At 37.0% G+C, this 23437-nt stretch overlaps 1 pseudogene; it reads left to right on the top strand.

Moving 5' to 3' along the window:
- Window positions 1–20190: 20190 nt before the first annotated feature.
- Window positions 20191–20841, top strand: LOC118011696 (annotated as a pseudogene).
- The last annotated feature ends 2596 nt before the right edge of the window (window positions 20842–23437 follow it).

Below are 23437 nucleotides of genomic sequence, written 5' to 3'. Positions count from 1 at the left end.
CTAGGGTCCCAAATGATAACACCAGGAATTTCTTTATCAAAATTAATATCAGGGTGTTTAAGTTTAGTAATATACTGATATGCAGAAGTGTCAATATAGGAAGCCATTCCTTTGTGTTTATTAGTGTGGGTCCTTTTTGGGGTTGGTGGGAGAATGCACACTTCCTGAGGAACATTTAATGGCAATATTTGAACTTTGAGTAATGAGTACATACTGTCTAAGAGTAAAAATCTGATCTGTAAATGGGTGGAATACTTCTCATTTCCCATCTATCTGCCAGTTAGTTTCACAGTTCTTCACATTTAAGTGAATTTCTTTCAATCATGTAAATAAAGTCTTGAATAGTAGTGAATTCCAAACTGAATATTGCATACAGCTTCCATTAGCACTTAAAAAATGTGTCAGCAGGGTTTTAGTAGGTGTTTGCTTCCCCTCACCCTTTTTTTCCAGCTTTTCAGAATACTTTCTAAGCACTAGGCTGAACACTCTAAGTTTGTGAAAAGGAAGATGGTGACATGGAGATTTCTTTTCTCTTATAACTCCAGAGAATTGAATAGCATTCTAAGAATCTAAATATCACTTGGGTCTTTTGAAATGCTTTATTACTATTTTTTGAGTATGCATCTATAAAATAATAGGGAGTAAAAAGGTATGTATTAAGGTCATATCATGTGTCAAGCCCTCATCATAAATTATTTCATTTAATTTAAAAAATCTGAGATCTAATATCTTTAGATACAGCTTATCCAGAGTTGTTCTTTATGGTCCAAATTAGTCTTTTAATAAGTCATTATTTTTTGTAAATTGTATTTTTATGCTTTGTCTACTATAATAGTAAAAAAAAGAGGCTGATGTAGAAATTAATAATGAAAGAAATCACCATCAGCCATTATCCTAGATAATGTCCTTAGATAACTATTTTAATATTTTGGTATATATATTCTATGCATAAAATACTTACAAAATTAACACCATGTTATATGTATGATTTTCTATCTTTCTTATAATTAGCATTATGTCACCAGCATTATTTTATGCAAAATGGTATTATTCTGTATGACATCAATCTATATGTCTGTCCTAACTCTTGATCAAGAATTAGTATCCAGTTGAAACTTGAAATACACCTTGTCCTTTATCTTCAGAACATGGAGCTGAGAAGGAAGATCCAAAATATATCTCTTCAAGTTAATTCTAATTTATATAGATGGATCTATTGTCAAACAAATCTATCTTCTTGAATGGGGTACACAGAGAGTACAAATCTTAGTATGTAACCATATTTAGAAACTAGAGAAGAGAATGGATAGTAATACCAATGGATCAGTGGCAGATCTTAATTTTTGTCTTCTAACCAACTATGTGAATATTGGTAATTTAAGAAAATGCTGAATCTAAACATCAGATACCTAAAATTCATTGACATCTGAGATTTTATTTTAGATGATTATGATTATGATGATTTTGAAAGCATGTAAGTGATACACATTTATTATAAGAAAATGAAAACATGAAAGTTTTGAAATAATTTGGGGGTTGAAAGGATTAAATTAATCTCCTGCCTTCTGTGCAATTATCCAAAAGCCTTTTTTAATACATTTTTTATTTGCTTCTAATAAGATGCTCATATTCTTTGATACTCACTAGAGTTTTCATTCCTTCTAGAATTGGAAAATTAAAAAGTAAAATTGGGGTGCCTGGGTGGCTCAGTTGGTTAAGTGACTGCCTTCGGCTCAGGTCATGATCCTGGAGTCCCAGGATCGAGTCCCGCATTGGGCTCCCTGCTCAGGAGGGAGTCTGCTTCTCCCTCTCCCGCTCCCCCCTTTTGTGCTCTTTCTCTCTCTCACTCTCTCTCTCAAATAAATAAATAAAATCTTTAAAAAAATAAAAAAATAAAAAGTAAAATTGGAAAATTAAAAAAAAAATCAATATACAAAAAATAAATGCTAGCAAATAATTCTTATCTACTTACTACTACACTAGACCAAGTAGGTGGTTACCTTATTATCATTGGTCCCTAGCATTAAGTCAAATTGAAGGGCCCACAATTTGCACTCCTGCCATTCCTAAAAATATATCTTCAGCAACCATGTGGTTCTCAGAGGCAAGTCCCTCACTACCAGTCTGTATTACTTCTACTTGGTCCCAGTTTGTCCACTGTCATGTCTCCAGAGTGCAGATTCTTGGTTCTCTATCCTGGGCTATAACCTCTGCTTTGCCTCCTTTGGATTTGCTGTCATCCTGACTCTCCCTAGAGATTTGTGTATCTGACTGGGAGTTTTCTATTAGCCAAATGTCATGTCTTTCCTTGTCTCAGTGGAGGCTTCTCTGAGAATAGTCAGTCCTTCAGATCCCATCCTTGCAGCAGCTACCACATACTCTTCATGAAAGATTTGAGGGAAATATTATGAATCCCCCATGTAGATCAATATTTATTGATTGCATTTATAATGATTATATTTATAATATAAAACATATTGATTATATATATAATCAATGAAAATATTTCTTTTTTCTATTTATTTTGGTTAGCCGTTGGTGAGGTTCATTATTTTCTTTCTACACTTACACTTAAAGTCCTCTGACATTACATAGCAGCAACACTTTGCCTTGCACAGATCATAATGTCATGACTTCCCAAGTATAATCCTCCCAAGGCACAATTTGCCAGAAGAAATGTATCTACTAATCTCCTTCCTGATTAATTATAACTTTCAGTTCAGCTCCTGATGTCCTTAAGGAACTTTGATTCTGTTCTATGGAACTCTCCTCTTATGGCTTATGATGAATATCCTTATTCTTCTTCAAAGTGGCCTTTTAAAGTCTCATTATATGACCTCCATGACAAGGTGACATGGTGCAGAAGGGATGTTACTCTGGATCTGCATGAATGCACAGCAGAGCCTGACAGACTGGCTCTTCCTCAACATCCTCCCCTACTCAGTCCAGCCCAGGGGAGGCACAAAGGTGACATCAGATATCATCTTGCCTGGACACATTTGTGATGATGAAAATAGCCAATAACATTTTTGGACACTTGAGAATAAGTTTCCAGAAGGTGCCTCATCTCTGAGATTAGATATTTCTCTCTCTTGCAGATACCATGGTCCTTGGGAGCATAACATCTCTGTCCTTGAAGTATTTCAACCATCTGCCAGTTTTGCTACAGACCCTACCAAAAGATGTTGAGAGGACCCTTTCTATGCAATGCTTCCCACCTTGGGGGCTTGGGAATTGAGAGTGGATGTTAATATGCTGCAAAAAAAGTGGTCATTAAAAATGTCCCAAGACATATATAGCTTTTTTAGTCATGATTGTTAAACTCAGTATTTTGGCCCTTTCCAACTTGAGTAATTATATTTTGCCAAGCCCAAGCTCTTTAAACTTTTGTTTTGTTTTGTTTTTAAATTGAGGATGTATCCTTCCTCTTAAAACTTACTCAAGAGTTTATTCATTTTAGCAAGACAGGTGGGACATGGTATCCCAAGTAATCCCCACCTGTGATTGGTGAAGCAGCCAACATTCTGAGAAGAGAGTCCTTTCTTGAGCACGATAGTGGGGCTTTGAAGGAGGAGTTATTCTACAAAATTCATTTAGGTATATTTGTCAGTCATTACATGATGTTGGTAATGCCAACAAGAATCAAAGTTTTGAGAATAAAATGAGGACATCTTTAACATGAAGAAAAATCATATTACTTCATATAGTAGATGAATACCAGAATGCCCAATTCTGTAATATAGCTGCATGGTAGAAACATAAACCATAGCTTCCTCCCAAATGCTTGTCACAGATTACATTTCACAAGTTAAGTGGAATTTGTCCATTTGTGTGTGTCCGTCACAGTGTCAATAGGGTCTCATTTACATAAAGCCTTAAGAGGCCTTGTCATAATATACTTTTTTACTGGTACTAGCATTTGTTTTGGGAGATTGAATGACCTATAGATTGGCTAGATTACCTGTATAACAATCTTCCTTTTTCTTTTTCTTCCACTATCAGTTCCTTCTTCAAATTGATAAACTTCATAATAATAATGATAACAACACTTTTAATACCATTGGTTTGGCAGTTATTGTATTCTAGCACTGACCCAGAAATATTAAATATATTACCTCATTTGATCCACACAGAAAACCTTTTTCAATAATCACTGTTGTTCTGATTCTATAATGAGAGAAACAAGCTTCAGAGGGTAAGTAAATTGCTCAAGGTTCCCCAATTCCTAGGTGTTAGATCAAGATTTCAGAGTATATCTGTTTAACTCTAAAACCTGTGCTTGTAACTGCCATGATTCTTGCTTCTCTTCCAGAGCTAAGGGTATGGTTAGATAAGAGCATGATAAAGCCTAACAGACAAAGAAGAAGAAGAAGAAGAAGAAGAAGAAGAAGAAGAAGAAGAAGAAAAAGAAGGAGAAGAAGAAGAAGAAGAAAGAAGAAGAAGAAGAAGAAGAAGAAGAAGAAGAAGAAGAAGAAGAAGAAGAAGAAGAAGAAGGAGAAAGAAGAAGAAGAAGAAGGAGAAGAAGAAGAAGAAGGAAGAAGGAGAGAAGAAGAAGAAGAAATAAAAGGTAAAAAGCATTGTCTGTCCATGCTGGACTGGGAAGTTTAGATAGAATGCTTTCTTGGAGCTACCATATTGCCTTTTGGATTTCTCAAGGTTTAAAAATGCAAACTCTGATGTGTTTATTTTCATATTTATAAAACACCAAGGCTCTATGTGACTGTTTTTATAAACTCCCAACACTTTTATTTATTTTATGTATTTTATTTTATTTTATTTTTTGACAGAGAGAGACACAGCGAGAGAGGGAACACAAGCAGGGGGAGTGGGAGAGGGAGAAGCAGGCCTCCCGTGGAGCAGGGAGCCCGATGCGGGACTCGATCCCAGGACCCTGGGACCATGACCTGAGCCAAAGACAGACACTTAATGACTGAGCCACCCAGGAGCCCCCTCCCAACACTTTTAAATTAGACATTTGTTTTATGATAATCCTTTGGGACTAATAATCATGGTCAAGATGCTTAGATGTAACCCCTATCTAGCTTGAAAGAAAGAGGGTGGAAGTTCATGCAGAAGTCACCTTAAGAGAGGCATTTAATCCAGCTCCCCATTCTTAGGGCAGAGAATTTATAGGGCAGCTACCACTCAGCACACCTTCTATACTATTTGCCTTTGCAATAATTAATAAAATGGGTATTTATTTATGCAATAAGAAGAGTTCTTTAATTCATTATTTCATATGATGGTAGGATCTGACACAGAAGATAACCAGTGAAACAAACTCAGATTTTTATGTTTCCAAGGGGGACAAATACCCACTTTTAAAATTTTGAGTAAGCATGCCATATAAACCTATGAGTATTAAAATGACCATAATGACTAAAATAACTATGCAGGCAGATCACAAAAACACCAATAAAGAACAGTGTCAAAATGACTAGGAGGAAACATGGCCCCCTGACCAGGAGCCTTTCTGTTAGACCAAGCCTGGTTTCTCAGAAAGACGTGATGCATTTCAGAGTGAGCTTCTCAATGTCACCAGTGATATCTTTGACAATAACACTTAGCTAAGAGCAGGTCTGCCTTACATGCCTACTGTGTATCAAGTTCTGTGTTAATGACACATACCAACTTTATTTTACTGATAACCATTAAAATTTGTAACTATTCTCCTCATTAACAGATGAGAAACATGAGTTTTCTAAGAGATTAAATGAACTTCCCGAGGTCACACAGTATAGTCAGCAACCTTTTGGTCAAGTCATCTTATCTCTATCTAACTAAAAAGTTGTATGAACAAACTGATGTTATTTTATTTAGCACTGTGAAAAAGCAACATTTGCAAAGTATTGCATATGTCTTAGGAATTACGCTAGCAACTCCACAGGCATATAATCTCATTTAATCTTTGTAACCTACTGGTGAAGTAAATATCACTCTTGTAGCTTTGTGGAAACAGAAAATAAAGGTAGAAAGATGAAACTGCCCCAAAACACCACCCCAGTTGTAAGTGTCAACACAATATTTGAACCAAGGCTTACTTCTCTGCAAAGCCTGGCTTTAATTTCTTGAGGGAAGTCATTTTACAAATGGTCTTTATTGTCTTCACAAAATGTCCTTTATTGTTGTCAGTGGTTAATGTTCCACGAAACATACTGATAATCCACAATGGCAGAATTTCTCCAACAATAAGATGCAATTACTTTCCTACTAAATTATTGCCTTTAGAAGATATTCCAAAGAAGGAAGCTCAGAGGAGATTGGGCTCACTCACTTCTGCAAATTCAAAGTAAGAATGAAATTTAATTGTTCATTAAGTCAAGAAGGATTCCAGGTAGAATGATTTCCTAATATCTCACTTCAATATATTGGGTTTCAAGCCTATCTCAACTCTTTGAGGATTGTCAGCTTACTGCTCGGGTAAAGGAAATGAGATGATTCCCCCCCTAATCTCCAACTTTATTTAAGTAGTGCTCATTCGGCAAAACTCTGCCAATCTCCGAAGGCTGAGCCAGAACATACAGCATGGTTAGAATTATGGAAATGAAAGATCCATGCTAATGTAAATTCTTTCAGATCTGGAAAAGCAGAGCAGGAAGATATCACCACACTATTTATTTACTGAGCAGTGTTTCTGTGGTCAGACACTGTACTCTATGTTGGAAAACAAATAGTGTTAAGGCACAGTCTTATCCTAAAGCCCTTTACATGCTCATCCCATGCAAGAAGTGAGGAACATGTATGTACCTGGGGATCTCCCAAGGTTCTGCCTCAAGTAACAGGGTGTCTTCACAAAGTGCAGTCACAGCCCTGATCCTCAAGGAACATGTTTAATTTCTCAGTGGGAAAATAGATCATTAAATATATGGGGTGGGGGGAAACAAGGGCCTCTAAATGCAGTCTATTATTCTGTGAAATTCATTCCCATGGATGCCTCCTGGACATTTCTGCTTTTAAAATGTGACTGCAGGGCGCCTGGGTGGCTCAGTCGGTTGAGCGACTGCCTTCGGCTCAGGTCATGATCCTGGAGTCCCTGGATCGAGTCCCGCATCGGGCTCCCTGCTCGGCAGGGAGTCTGCTTCTCCCTCTGACCCTCCCACCTCTCATGTGCTCTCTCTCATTCTCTCTCTCTCAAATAAATAAATAAAATCTTAAAAAAAAAAAAAATGTGACTGCAAAGGGTAGTAGGAAGAACTTGGTTCCAGGGCATGGGTTTGAAATCCAGCTCTGATACTTACAAGTTGTACAATCATAAACTAATTAAACTCTCTGAACCATGAGGTTCTCATTTAAGTAATGTATAGCTACCACTTATTTCACAAGATTATTGTGACAGTATAAAGGAGTAAAGTGTGCAATGTCTATGCAGAGTCCAGATTCACTAGTTGGCAGCTTCTTTATATTAAAAACAAAACAAACAACAAACAAACAAAAAACCTTCTAAGTTAGTGAGAGGGTAATCTGTGGAACATATCAGCTCATTTCAAAATATGAGACCCTGTGATTAAGGGAAACACAGGCTTCTCTGAAGATTTACATTTGTTGGTGTCACATCTAGATACGCTCAGTAAAAGTTATTTTCCCCAGTTTTTTGTTTGAGTAAAAATAAATGTCCTTTATATATTTATCCATTGATCTTAATTGTTTAAAACACAAACAACTAATTCTTTATTTCATCAGGAAGCTATTGAAATATCTAAAAACAGCTTCAGATTGAATCACTTACATGGCCCATCTTACCTCATACATATATAGGTAGGGTAAGTAAACTTCTTATCTTTCTGGATTCTTGAATGAAACTTTATACTCTTAAATAAAAGTCACTGATATTATGTTCATGATGTTCATATACTAAAGATAAAATATTTTTCCACATTGAGACAGAAAGCAAAATGTAAATAATTTTGAGAGAAGAAAAATTGTTTGCATTCACACTAAGGAGGGAATGAATGCTATCAGATCCTTCTGTCCTAAGGAAAGTTTCTGGTAAAGGAAAGAGAGTGGATGCATCTTAGTAGTGGGAGAAAGCAGGATGCAGGTGAGCCAGAGCTGAGGATGGGATGGGAGGCAGATGGAATAAAGAGATTCTTAAGGGAAATTTAGCTAACTGGAAAGTTTCATCAAAGGCTAATTCTGCTCATAAGGAGCTTAAAAATGGGTATCTCATCGCATTTAAGAAACAGGAAACAGACATTGAAACAAGTTCAATACTGAAAAATACTTGAAAATAATGAAAAAAAAAAACAAAAAACTTTAGGGGTCATCTGTCCAGTAAGTATCAAGTTTAGCTGATAATCTAATAAATGATCTCAAATAAAAGTCTGGGTGTAGGATCTACATTTGGTACAGCAATTGTCCCTATTTTATTATTCTCCCATCCTCAATCTTTTAGCTTGTCACCTTTTAGTTATAATTATGCTATGCTCCAGGCAACATCTTCTTACACCAATACCAATTTGAGGAAAGAAGAAAAATGGCACTAGATTTTCTCTTCACAAGACTTCAGATTTGTTTTTGTTTTTTTTTTTTTTTCCTGAGAGGAAAATATTTCCCAGAACTTTCTCCCACCATGCCCCCCAATCCAAAGATTTTACCTTATATTTTATTGCCCAGAACTGACTTACATGCTGTTTCCTAAGTCAATTACTATCCAAATGCAATGGAATTGTCATGGTGGCAATAGATCTGTAATGTTTCTCGGTTTAGGATAAGTATCCGCCTTCCCTAAGATAGAAGGTGCCACTATCTTAGGCAAAGCCAGTCCGATTTGGTTGAGACAAAGACAGAGAATTGGCTCATTGGTAAACAATGAATGACCTCACCATACCCAGATAACACACAGCACATAGTAGCAGGCACTGCACCATGATCATCTCCACCAAACTTATGTATAGTTGAACTATTTGGATTTTGTTCTGTGCTTGGGAGCTATCAGAGCAGATGAGGTGACTACTGAGTACTGTGCCATGGATGATGGCTGCATCATCCGTGGCACAGTCAATTTCTATAATATTGACCTTCTCAAGGATAAGATTTGTTGTTTCTCACTCATTTCGTGTTGACTTCCTAGTGAATATCAATATTCATACACTTTTCCCATAATCCTCTATCTCTCCTCAGCCCAAACTAATAGACTTTGGGTTATACACTGTGGAATTTAGATACAGGTGAATATCAAAAGGTGAATAAACTTTCTTATTTAATTTAATAAATAGAATTACAGGCTCTGTTCAATTATGTAAATTTAACAATGGCTTTGTTTTACAAACACAAAGTCATATTGGTCATAAGAAGAAATAAGAAAATATAAAGGATTTCTTAATAAATATGCAGTTAATTATGCTTGTCTTTATAACATTCTCAAAAAAAAGCATACATAATATTCTTCTCCCTCTTTGTTGTCCTTTATCAAGTGCGTATTTAAATTCATCATGAGGGCGCCTGGGTGGCTCAGTTGGTTGAGCGACTGCCTTCGGCTCAGGTCATGATCCTGGAGTCCCAGGATCGAGTCCCGCATCGGGCTCCCTGCTCGGCGGGGAGCCTGCTTCTCCCTCTGACCCTCCCCCCTCTCATGTGCTCTCTGTCTCTAATAAATAAATAAAATCTTTAAAAAATAAATAAATAAATAAATAAATAAATAAATAAATTCATCATGAAAAAGGGGGGGAGAAAGTTCATAGTGTTTTTGTGATCAAACACCTTTTCTAATTAATCTTGGCATCTCAATGTAATGACATTGAATATTATTAAATTAACTTTTTATGCCCTATTAGGGGTTTCTTTATAAAAAATATGTCATTTGTGGAAGTATTTTTTTTTAGATCAAAAGATACAACTCATCTTCAAAAGTCTTTGAATTAAGGAATACTTTTAAATTATGTATTTTATCATATTTATCTGTCCCTTATATTTATATCTGTTAATTCAGATGATAAACATTAATATATTTGACATGCAATAAAAATATAGTTTATATAAGAACATTTCTACAGCAACAACCCGAATGCTCTTTTACTTTTTTTTCTTAAAATGAATAGTTGCAATTGAAAAATGGCCTTCATCAAACATATTCAATTCAATAATGCCTAATCATGTTTAGAAGAGGTTCAATAATGTCAAGTACATAAAAACTTGGATGTAACTTTGGGGCTTCTATAGACTTTTGTTTTTATTACCTCCTTTGAGAAGCAAAGCGAGTGTTAAAATTTCTTCACTGTTCTCATTAAGAACTCTCATTAAGAACTTGGGTGCAAAAAAGGGTAGAATATCAATTGCTCCCTAAGATGAAGCAAGAGGAAGAAGGTAGATTGGAAGGACCTAAGCCAAATCTTCTGAAATCTGTTCAGAAGAGCCATAATTATACAGATGAGTTTTTTTTTTTTTTTTTCTGGATTTCTGTTTCCAGGGGCAACAAGTGTTTGCCTCAGGAAAAGTTAGGTATTCACAGAAGACTGCTTCAGGGATGGCCAAAGTCACTTTCCTTATGCTCTTTTCTATAATATTGACCTTCTCAAGGATAAGATTTGTTGTTTCTCACTCATTTCGTGTTATTAGCACTCACCATAGTGCCTGGCACAAAGTGGATCTGAGTAAAATTTGATTCACTTAATGGAATTGACTTATTTAATTAGGTCCAAGGAGGATCTTTGAATGTCTGACAATTTACTTCCCCTGACCAGATGATAAGTTCTTTTTGGCTTATAACCCTTCAATCAAACACACTGAAATAACCATTGCCAAGTGTTCTTAGTACCTGTTCTCTGGTAACCCATAAAGTCTGTGGAAGTGATCATTTTCAATTATCCAGGGCTCTTCTTCCATTTTTAATTCCCAATGAGTAAAGTTGAAGGCAGTTAAAGACCAAAAGAAGAAAAACCCAAGGATGTCACTGATCAAGCTTTAGATTAATAAAACTTGTTTGTATTCATTAAGGCCCTTAATCAGATAATGTTTCTTGGACAGTCACCCAACCCGGCTCAGAAAATGAGGCATATTTGCAGAGGAAATTGATCTAGGCTTTGAAGTCTAAGCCAGATTTTGTCTTTTTTTGGTGCCCTGACTCTGGATAAATCACTTAAGTCTAAGGACCTTATCCTTTCCATCTTTCAGACAAGGGTAATGATAATTGATACAGAGGGTTATTATGAGAAACATATAAATAAAATAATGGATATGGAAACAATATCCTGTAGTGGGCAGATTTATAAATACCCCACCCCACCAATATACCCAGTCTCCTGGTATTCACAGACATGTAAAACCCCTTGTGTTGAATAACTTGCTTCCAGCTAATAGAATATGGAAAGAGTAATAGAATGATTATTTTGTGATTATGTTAAACAAGACTATATCTACCTCACCAGCTGACTTTCGTTCTCTTGCTAACTTTGAAAAAGTAGACTGTCCTGTTGGATAGTGCCGCATGGAGAAAGCAATAAAGGTGGCTTCCAGCCAACAGCCAGCAGGCAACTGAGGTCCGCAGTCCAACATCCTGCAAGAAATTGAATCTTGCCAACAACTTCATGAATGAACTTAAAAGAAATCCTTTGCTCATGGAGCCTGGTGCTGAGACCACAGCCCTTTCTGTTTCCTTGATTGTGTAACCTTGAAGTAGAGGACCCAGCTAAGCCATGACCAGACAAATGATCTCAAAAACAACTGTGAGAAGATGAGTGTGTGCTGTTTTAAGCCATTAAGTTTTTGATATGTTAAGCAGTAATAGGTAATTAATAAAAATAAAAATTAAATACATATACACCTGTGTATGTATGTATGCATACATGTACAAATATGTGCATATACACATCTTCATATATATGTACATACATGTGTGCATGAAACACCATAATTATATATGTACCTATATATGTACCATATAACATAAAAATATGTTTATATAAATATACTGTTCCTTAACTGTATTACTTTTCTTTAACCATAATAATAGAAACAGCATCAGATAATATGTCTCCTACTAGCTCAAAAACTTTGCAGTAAACTTTCAACAAATGAGGAGTGTCACTAGAAAATTGCTGGCTGGTCAAGGGCCACTATGTATCACAGAGAAGCTGTCTGGCCTTTTGCCTTGCAGGTGTAGGAACTTGATTCATAAGTGTCTTAAAATGGAGTGATTTGAAGGCTGTCTCATGCAAAAGAAGCACATAGGATATAAATCTAAATGTAAAATAAATGGATAAGTTGTAATGAAAACTGGCAGGTTCTGTGAACTAGAAAGCTTGGGGCAGGATCTAGATCCTTCTCTCCCTGAAGGCCCATGGCACACCTGTCAGCCTGCTGTTTCTATCTCTTCATGTGTTGCTGTAAGGCTTGGAAGGAATGGAGCTTTAGTCAAAAGACCAACATTCCTGGAAACTTCTGGATAGGAACTGCTGATACATGTCTCTCTGGTTCTTTCAGAAATCTCAATGGCTGAACAGACTTTATGACTGGCACAACCTTTACTAAGATGATTATGATCTTGCTCACCCAGTAGTATGTTCACGCAGGGAGTATTTTTTCTCTGAGGTGACTTTTGTCCATCTCCATGCTTATTAATTGTGTGCTAATTGCATGGCTTAGTTCTCATTGTCTGTGCTTCCATGTGTGTCTAGATAATGTGATGGGTACTCTCCCACATGGCCTATGTCATAGACTCTCTAACATAGTGATGCAAGAGAAGCATGCTTTCCCAATATTTATTGCTTTGTGGATTTACATAAGAGCAGCCAGGAAGTGCCTATCACAGTGAGCAAAGGTTGGGCTTCCAGTATCTATCACAGCTTCATCTTCTTTCGTCTCTCCTTGAAAAAGTTACATAATTTGTCAAAGCTTCAGTTATTCCCTTATGTAAGTGACATATAATAATACCCACTTTATAGTTTTAACTTGATGGCTCAAGAAGTAAAAACAAACAAAAACAAAACAAAACAAAAACAAAGGAGAGAGCATCTATTAAAACTTCCATACATTTGGCTAAGGCCCATATAGATGTATTGATTTGGGTCATTAAAACTATAAGATAGGAATAATTATTATTCTAATTTTATTGATAAGCCTCAGCTAAGTCAAACAATGTGCCCTAAGTTATAGAATTTGTAAGTAGTGGAGCTCAGACTGGAGCCCATGTTGTCTTCTCTTAGGAAGTATATTTATTCATACTTAGCCCAAGCAATTGCAGCTGGTATTTCTTTTTTTTTTTTTTTTTAAGATTTTATTTATTTATTTGAGAGAGAGAGAGAGAGCATGAGGGGGGGAGGGTCAGAGGGAGAAGCAGACTCCCTGCTGAGCAGGGAGCCCGACCTGGGACTCGATCCCGGGACTCCAGGATCATGACCTGCGCCGAAGGCAGTCGCTTAACCAACTGAGCCACCCAGGCGCCCGCAGCTGGTATTTCTGATTCTGCCACTGACCCTCTGTAGTCTACTTCATCCACGACAGAGAATTTAAATAAAATAAATCCAAATTAAATCATAAAATAAAATGTTAATTTTTAAATAATTTAATAAAATATTAAATAAGTAACGTTTTAGTAATTAAATCCTAAAACAAATTACATATAGAAATTAATAAATTAATTAACATATATTTATTTAGAGAACCCAGAATAGTTCCCAGCACATAATAGTATGCAATATATGTTTATTAACAAGTATTTCATTCTTATAAGTACCACGCGCTAACCGATTGCGCCACTGGAGCCGTAACAAGTATTTCATTCTTAACTAAGATTGTTAAGATCCATCATTGGACATGCATCATTTAGTTTCAACCTTCATTCTTAGTCACATATATGATACTAAGCTTTGTGCTTCTGACTTCTTTTGTTCTGGAAAAGTTCAACGGCTTAGCCTGATGTGGATGAGAACATTTCACTCATCCCTGCCTTGTTCTCCAACTTTTCTTTCTTTCCTTCCTTCCCTCCTTCCTTCCTACCTCCCTTTCTCTTTTCCTCCCTTCAATTCTTCTATCCTTCCTTTTCACTGAAAGAATGCTTATTGTGTGCCTGTTATGTGAAAGATTCTAGTTATGGAAGATGCAGACCATGGTGAAGATTGAGGTGCAGATACTATAACAAATCAGCATGAAGCCATGGAGTTTAATGTCAGATTCATGTGACATGTCCATCTCAAGTCAAGAGGGTGGACACTGCTCTATGCTGTCTTCACTCAGGGCCCTGGATGATGGATACTCATCTCTGTGTTTCCATGACAGCTGAGACAAGAGAAAGGGAACGTGGTAGCTACGCATTATTAAAGTGCCGCTTTAATAGTGGCATGTATCACTTCCATGCATCTCTTCTGAGCCATGGAGTCCCATGGCTATACCCAATTTGAAGGAAAAGTGTAATTTTCTCTTTTCCCAGGCAGCAAACCTGGTAAACAACATAGAAACCTTGAGGGAAAACTCGAACTATATGTCTCTGATCTCATTTCTAGGAAGTTCACGAAGGTGTGCAGATAGACGTTAATGCTTCACTGTTTTGTTCCTAATTAACTACTTTGTTCTCTTTCCATTTCTCTTCATTCAGCCATCCAATCATTTATTGAATGTAGAGCATATGGTAGGCACTGGAGATAAAACAAACAATAACATTTAAAAAAAAGAAACTAAAAAACACACTGTTATGTCATTTATGTTTTAAAAAATAAGTAAAATATTTAATATGTCAGAGGGTGATTATGGCTTTATACTACGGAGAAAAAAAAAACGGGAAGTTTGGGAGGTTGCATAGAGAATCATGATGCATAAGAAGAAATGTAATTGGGATCAGTGTTGCTGAAATTGAAATTTCAGGATGGAATTCATAGGTAAAGCTTTGTTTTACATCTAAATATGTCCAGAAGCAACTTAAAACACTGCTTATAAGAAGCATTTGATGACTTGTGGAAGTCAGTGATTATAAATTATATGCCCCCACCTCAAAAAAAAAAAAAAATGCATCCAAAAAAAAAATTAAAAAGGACACCAAACTAAACTAAACAAAAACAAAGAAAAAAAATTTCAAAAATAAAAGAAAGAAATTTGAATTCAAGAATGCAGTGGGATAAGTTATAAGGAAGATTAATTGTAGATTTTCTTTAAAAATTCAGAGCCATGCTTTCTATCTTTTGGATAAAAGGCAATAATTTCTCAATTCTAATTAATTTTTTAAAGATTTTATTTATTTATTTTAGAAAGAGAGAGAGAGAGCACATGAGTAGGGGGAGGAGCAGAGGGAGAGGGACAAGCAGATTCTGTGCAGAGCCCAATATGGGGCTCGATCTCACAGCCCTGAGATCATAACCTGAGCCAAAACCAAGATTTGGAAGCTTAACCCACTGAGCCACCGAGACACCTCAATAATTTCTCAATTCTAATATACTAAACACACATGTATATGCAAAATATACTTAAAAAGAATATAAATAAAGAAAATATATTTTATTTATTTATTTTTTTAAAGATTTTATTTATTTGACAGAGAGAGACACAGCGAGAGAGGGAACACAAGCAGGGGGAGTGGGAGAGGGAGAAGCAGGCTCCTGGCTGAGCAGGGAGCCCCGACGCGGGGCTTGATCCCAGGACCCTGGGATCATGACCTGAGCTGAAGGCAGATGCTTAATGACTGAGCCACCCAGGCGCCCCGAGAAAATATATTTTAAAAACCGTTTTTGTTGCTAGTATGAATTTATGTTTTTTTGTCATGTACAACTATATTCACTTAGCATACAAAAAATCACTTAGCATACCTCTTTCTTTCACTTAACATTAAAGTTTTTTGATGGCATGCTGTTGTCTTTATGTAAATCTTTACCAGTGGTTTATAATATACCTTGGAGTGGGCATGCCATCATTTTGCTTAGTTGCTATATTTTTGTAAGATATTTCATTTATTTCCCAATATTTCAATGTATACCTTATTAAAATAATTATGTCTATTAAATATTTAGCAGGGTAAAATAGGACTGTTGGAGAAAATAAACTCATAGATTAATAAGATCATACTTGGGGCACTTGGGTGACTCAATCGGTTGAGCTTTTGACTCTTGATTTCGGCTCAGGTCATGATCTCTAGGTCATGAGATTGAGTCCTGCCTAGGGCTCTGCGCTGGGGCATGGAGTCTGCTTAAACTTCTCTCTCCCTCTCCCTCTGCCCTTCCCTGTTCACACTCTCTTTCTCTAAAAAATTGATAATAATAATAATAATAATAGTAATAATAATAAAATCAAATTAAGGTCAACCTTTAAAAGTAAATCATGAGGTTCATAAAAAGCTGAAATTGGGTAGCTTTACTTTGACTCCCAATTGTGAAGGATGAGCCTGTTTACCTCCAAGCCCCTCGGGAGTAATCAGAAAGTCTTTACAGGGTTTAATATATTATAGATATTTCACCTTCATTCTTTACTGGCCAAACCTTTGACAGACCACATCAAGTTACACTTCAGCATGGGACCACCAAAGCAGATCTGTGACACATTTTCCGTTCAAGTGCAGTGATAGGACATGTTAATTCATGAAACAGACATTGATGCATGTTTGGCATTTTATTTTGGAAGACGGAATTCTTTCATACATAAGTATGGAAGTATTAGGTTATTGCATGGTTTTGGCCAGGGCTCTGTAATTTGTCTATCCATTTTTTTTTTTTTAATTCCAATAGAGTTAGCATACAGTGCTACATAAATTACAGGCATATAGTATGGTGACTCAACAGTTCTACTCAGTGCTCATCACAAGTGTATTCCTTAATCCCCATCACTTATTTCACCCACACCCCCACCTACCATCTTTCTGGCAACCACCAGTTTGTTCTCTCTAGTAAAAAATCTGTTTTTTGGTTTGTCTCTTTTTTTTTTCTTTTGTTCTTTGTTATGTTCCTTAAATTCCACATATGAGTGAAATCATGTGGTATTTGTCTTTTTCTGACTGATTTATTTCAGTTACCCTCTAGCTCCATCCATTTGTTACCAATGGGAAGGTCTCATTCTTCTTTATGGCTGAATAATATTCTATTATTCATATATATATTCATTCCATTATTCATATCTATATTCATTCCATTATTTATATATATATATATATATATATTCTCATATATATTTGTGCAAATATATGAATAATGGAATGAATCTTTATTCATTCATCTGTTTATCCATCTTTTTTTTTTTTTTAAGATTTTGTCTATTTATTTGAGAGAGACAGAGAGACCACGAGTGGGGGTAGGGGCAGAGGGAGAGAGAGACAAGAAGACTCCCGATTGAGCATGGCGCCTGACTTAGGGTTGGATCCCAGGACCCCAGGACCTCAGGACCCCAGGACTCTGACCTCATGAGTTGAGCTGAAGTCAGATGCTTAACTCATTGAGCCACCTAGGTGCTCCCATCTGTCTATCCATCTTTTAAAGCCAGCTCTTGAAACTTACCTGTGGAATTGAAAAAACCACCTTAAAATGAAGAGATTTTCTACTCCTTTGATCTCAGTGGTGTGATTTTCTCTACATACCTCTTAATTTATTTATCATTTAAATAAATATTTTCCCTGACTTTATAAAATTAACCCATTATTTTAATGTTAATGGTGATTCTTTTTTCTTTTCTTTTTGATAATGGATAAGGAAAAAAAACCATGATGAAATTACATCCAGAAAGATTCATTGTACTCATCTCTTTGACACAACAGTGGTAGGCACAATCTAGGAGAGAACAAAAGAAACAGACATGTGTCTTAGAAAATTAGTTTATATTAGGTGTGCAAATATGCTACAGATAATACCTAGTGCACAAAAGTACTTATTTTGGTTTTGTGACATTTGGGCAATGGGTCCTCAAGTTGCAACTACTTTGAAGTTCTCCTCTTAACTCTTCCAACCTTTCTGTAGTGACAGGAAACCTCGCCAGCCTAATTAAGCTTATTTGGGAAGAAGAAGGGCATGACCATCAACTGACCATATACAGTGATCTCTGCATGGTAGTAGGGTTGTAAAACACATGATTTAACAATTTTTCTTTCAACCATCAGATGGAATTGTGTCTGTATTTCAGGTGCAGATGAAGAGATTGAAACACCAAGATATTTAAATAAATCCTGTTCAAGGCAGGTAAAAGTAATTATATAAACATGGATTTCGGTATAGTTGGAAAGACAAACACTGATATCTAATTGTGCAACACTGTCAGAACAAGGTAATTCTGTGCTTTCCTACCAAATTCCAACAATTACTCATTACTTCTAATATTATTGTGGTGACCTAGGTATGAATCATATAAATAACCATTAAACTAGTCAACCAATGGAAGTCGGGAACAAAACTCCATCACATGCTAGGGCCTATGAGTATTACTAAAGTAACTAATAATTCTTGATAAGGAACTAGAATACTCCTTTGCCTACAAGATGTTACTGAGACAACAAAGAAAAGAGATATGGTTATAGGAATTATCAATATTTTTAATAAATTAATTCATTAATAAAAACAATTACTTGGATGACAGAAAAAGATGTAATTAGGACATGGTTCTGCCATTGGTCTGTCAAGTCATTTTAGACCAGCTTGTTTATGACTTTGGGCCTCAAATTCCTTATTTATAAAATTCTGCCTTTGGTGCAGGTTAGAATTCCTCCAATCAGCAAAACACTATTTTGACTCATACAGTGGACAAAGTATAGCATATGACTTTGTATCTTCCATCAAGAGGATATCTGTAAAAAAGAATAAAGTAGGAAGTAAGAGGATGGAAATAGAATCATCGGCCCCTACTATGTACAAGGCAGTGTGCTGGGTGCTTTACATAGATCACCAAAATTGATCTCACCAAAACTCTATTAAATCAGGATTGCTATCTACATTTAATTGAGAAAAAATGCTAGAAAATATGGTTGGGTCAGAATTTTAACAACTATGTTACAAAGCAGAATAAAATAGCTGCATAATAGAGGTACACAGGGAATTTTGAGGTGACAGAAGAATGAATAACTCCTTTTCAGAAATCTTTTTTTTTTTTTTAATGTTAGTGAATCTAGGAAAGTTTAGGTTGGAAACACCAGAACTTCTCAAAGTACCTTACTTGAGGTTGGAAATGAAATAACTAAGAATATATAATGGTAATAAGGATTAGGAAATTGATTCCCATTCTAAATATCTTTGTTCATTTCGCTCCAAACTTGGAATGCTTCCATGGAACTAAAAATATCACTCTGAGCGGTCATGGTTCATTCTACCTAGTAAAACTTCTTTGAATTTATCTTACTGAGAGTCAATTAAGGATTGAATGTTAGTTCTCAAGCTTTCCTACATGTCTGTTTTGTCCCTACCTTTTTTCTAAGCTAATGAGGTCTTCACTTTCACTTTGACCTTATCATGTTCATACTGCACTTCATTTTTTGCCAGGTAAGAAATATCACTCTGCTGGTACCAGTCATCTTACTACTTTGGAAAAAATCTCCATTTTTCCTGGGTTCATGTGTATTAAACTGTATACCAATTTCTCACATATGGAGATATAACTGATATTCTTAAAAGGAAAATTATGTGATATGATCAGGAAAATATTAAAGACATTGCTTGAAGCTGAAAAATACATTACTGTCCAATAATTTTCACCAAATACATTATTATAAAATATAGACAATTCTATAGCCCATGGTTAAAATGCCCTTCAGATTGGAGAGATAAGCAACACGTACAGTAGGAAAAACCTTAAAGGCTAGGCAAAGGGGCTTCACCTTTGTGTGAAAGCACTGGAGAGTCAGGAAGTCATTTTTTATTATTATTATGTTATATTAATCACCATACATTACATCATTAGTTTTCGATGTAGTGTTCCATGATTCATTGTTTGCATATAACACCCAGTGCTCCATGCAGAATAGCAGTGGCTCACTGGAGTCAAAGAATTCATTGATTCATTAACTCCTTCTGGTTTCTATCATCTAGCTGCTTCTCCTAATTGGGGATTTCTTTTCCATTATGTATAGTACTGGAGGAAGCTACTGCCCATGTCATGCAATAGAAGAAATGCATGCAGAGAGATCCCTTTTGACTTGACCAAATGGACCCACCAAACAGGGGTTGTGATTGTCAATATAATAACATAAAGATATCGTGGTCTTTGGGATTCACAGCCATTGTATTACTAATATTGATGGCTGTTGGTTAGTACAATAGCAATAATGACATACTGGCTAGAATACTGACATACTAGCTACTAGAAATGCAGCCAGAACTGCCCTCCCCCCCAAAAAAAACACATCCTGAATGAATTCCCAAAGGATGTGTGGATGGCTACTTGTCAGGTGCAGCTGTGTCAGCCCAAGACCTCAGGAGTGGTGATCAGGCACAGAGACAGAGTTAGCTAATATAACCCTGGATCGGTTCCTCTTGCTGTTAATGGAACAGAGAAGATGACTATGTACAGTAAATATGCAGAAAGTTTTTCATCTTATCTTTGGTACCCTAATTCAGAGGTGGTTAGGAGTTCAAGTAGCTGATCTAACATGTCTAGAGTACAGTACCTCTGGCTTCTTCAGGAGTCTGTCTGGCATAGTGGAATTTTGCCTGAGTATCCACAGTCTGTAAGGACTCAGGAACAGAAGGTAGCTGCTGAGAAATAGTCTTTGCAGAGCCTGATGGGAATCCTACCAGATTTTATAGTAGAAATCCTTGGAGTGGATAAATGTTGGCTGAGCTGGAATCTAGTTCTGGAGTCTCTACCCTAACCCCTCGTCAACAGGCATTTGATTTACTGCCTTGGAATATCATCCTGGAATTCTTGGATACCAGTATCTCTATTGAGGGATCTACCATGACCACATCTGTCTCATGTATCCCAGGTCACTCTGAGAGGATGGGTGTCTCCCCTTAGCCATAGGTGGGAAAATGTTGGAATAGGTGAGTTACTTTGCCACCGACAGACCAGTCAAGAAGCCTGTGCCCTCTAGAACTGGGTTGTAGCTCAGAAGACCTGGGGTCTCAATGGGATACTTTTCCACCAGTTCTATTCCATTTGTAGCAAGAGACAGGGGAATATATGTGCCAATGTCATGGATATCAATTTCCATACCTCTAAAAAAAAGTATATATAACACTGCCTGCTTCTCATGTTGCAGAATAACTTTCATTCACACCTATTATCCTATCCATCTTTTTTCAGTCTCCTCCACTTATTCTGTTATGTATTTAATACTTATACTCAATTATTTGTGGTCAAGCTAGCCAGATTCATGCAATGAAGAACTCTGGGAAATTGAAGATTTTAAGCAGGAGACTGACAAAATTTGCATTAAGAAGTTTTGTGCTTAGGGATGAACTTGAATAGACCGAGACTGAGTCAAGTTTAGGACACCAGCACATAGTCAGTGGTAGTTAGGAAAGAGGGAAAGATTAATTTTTTGTGTGTTTATATAATGATGCATACCCAAATAAACTCTATTGGATTTTGAACTAGGAAATATTCTTTTTTTTAGTGTATTTCTTTCTTTTTAATTTAATTTTATTATGCTATGTTAATCACCATACATTACATCATTAGTTTTTGATGTAGTGTTCCATGATTCATTGTTTACATATAATACCCAGTGCTCCATTCAATATGTGCCCTCTTTAATACCCATCACTGGGCTAAACCATCCCCCCAGCCCCCTCCCATCTCCATAGTCTCTCATGGTTCTTCTCCCCCTTCCAATCCTCCCCTTCATTTTTCCCTTTCTACTATCCTTTTTTTTTTTAGTTTGAATCGTATTTTTTTATTATTATGTTATGTTAATGTATTATTTGTTTCAGAGATACAGGTCTGTGATTCATCAGTCTTACACAATTCACAGCGCTCGCCATGGCACATACCCTCCCCAATGTCCATCACTCAGCCATCCCATGCCTCCCACTCCCCACCACTCCAGCAAACCTCAGTTTGTTTCCTGAGATTAAGGATTCCTCTGAACTAGGAAATATTCTTAATGGTCTGTCATCAATCATATCTATTCAGAGGTGAGGCACATGGTACAATATGGTGCACATTTAGGCACTTGCTTAAAAATTTTTGACATGCTTATTTGTTCACTAGTTTAATGAAGAACCCTCACATTATTGCTATACAGTTTGTGAAGCCATGGCCTAAAATATATAATAAAAGAGTAAGGATGTCTCTATAATTTTAGGGACTTAGGTTTAGGTTTCCTTTTAAAAGGGAGTTGTGTGGCTGGGGGCAGAGCAAGATGGCGGAGGAGTAAGAGACCTGGATTTCGTCTCCTCTCAAAAATTCAGCTGGCTAGGGATCAAACCATTCTGAACACCTAAGAAAGGAATAGCAACAACTCTCTGAACAGAAAAGCGACCACTTTCTGGAAGGTAGGATGTGCGGAGAAGTGAATCCGAGGTGATATTTGGGAGGATAGAGGGCGGAGGAGGCGCCTCCTTGGCCGCTTCTGGCAAGTGATAGAACCACGGAGCACAAAATCGGAACTTTTAAAAGTCTGCTCTGCTGAGGGACGTCACTCTGGTGGCTAAGCGGGGGGTGGAACGCTCCGGAACAGTGTGGTCTCAGGACCCTCAGGGTCACAGAAAGACCGGGGGTGCCTGAGTGTGGCAGAGCTCCCAGGTAATGAGCAGGGAAGCCGGATGCAAGGCGGAGCCCAGGCACGGGCTCTCAGCTCGGGGTTGCCATAAACCGTGATCTGCGGCACAGTCTGGCCACTGCTCCTCCAGCAGGGACCCAACAAGTGGCAGATCCAGGGAGACTCACCTTCCTCCCCCAGGAGGAGCCACGTGGGAGTGCACCGCAGGGATCTGCTGGGTTGGGAGGCTCCACGCAGGGTTGGGTGCCAGAGATAGAAACGCACGGTTGCAGGGTGGGTGAGCACGGAGTGCAGCCGGAAACCGGGGAGACGGGAGTGACTGACATCTTTTCTCTGGGGGCTCACTGAGAAGCGGGGCCCCGAGTTCTCAGCTCCTCCGGGGCGGAGATTGGGAGGCCGCCATTTTCACTCTCCGCCTCCAAAGCTGTAGGGAAAGCTCGCAGGGAACAAAAGCTCCGGAAAGCAAACCCGAGCAGATTACTTAGCCTGGAGGGGACAAGGGCGGGGCAAATCCACCTCCAGCAAAGACATTTGGAAACCACGGCAACAGGCCCCTCCCCAGAAGATCAGCGAGAACAGCTAGCCAAGACCAAGTTTACCAATCAATGAGAACGGCAGAACTCCAGCGCTAGGGGAGTACTGCACATAGAATTCATGGCTTTTTTTACCATGATCCTTTAGTCTTTCAAAGTTATTTTTTTTTTAACTGTTTTTTTTTTTTTTAATTTTTCTTTTTCTGTTTTTCAACCAACATCTTATCAATCCCTTTTTTGAAAAAAAAAAAAAAAACATTTTAATTTTTCATTTTTAGAGTCATATTCTATCCCTTCATACTAGTTACCAGTATTTTTGGCATGTATATATAAATTGTTCTCTCTTTAAAATTTT

This window comes from Mirounga leonina, unplaced genomic scaffold (assembly GCF_011800145.1).
Source record: "Mirounga leonina isolate KUSES-001 unplaced genomic scaffold, KU_Mleo_1.0 Mir_151, whole genome shotgun sequence".
Taxonomy (NCBI): Eukaryota; Metazoa; Chordata; class Mammalia; order Carnivora; family Phocidae; genus Mirounga; species Mirounga leonina.
This window is presented reverse-complemented; position numbering and strand designations above follow the sequence as displayed.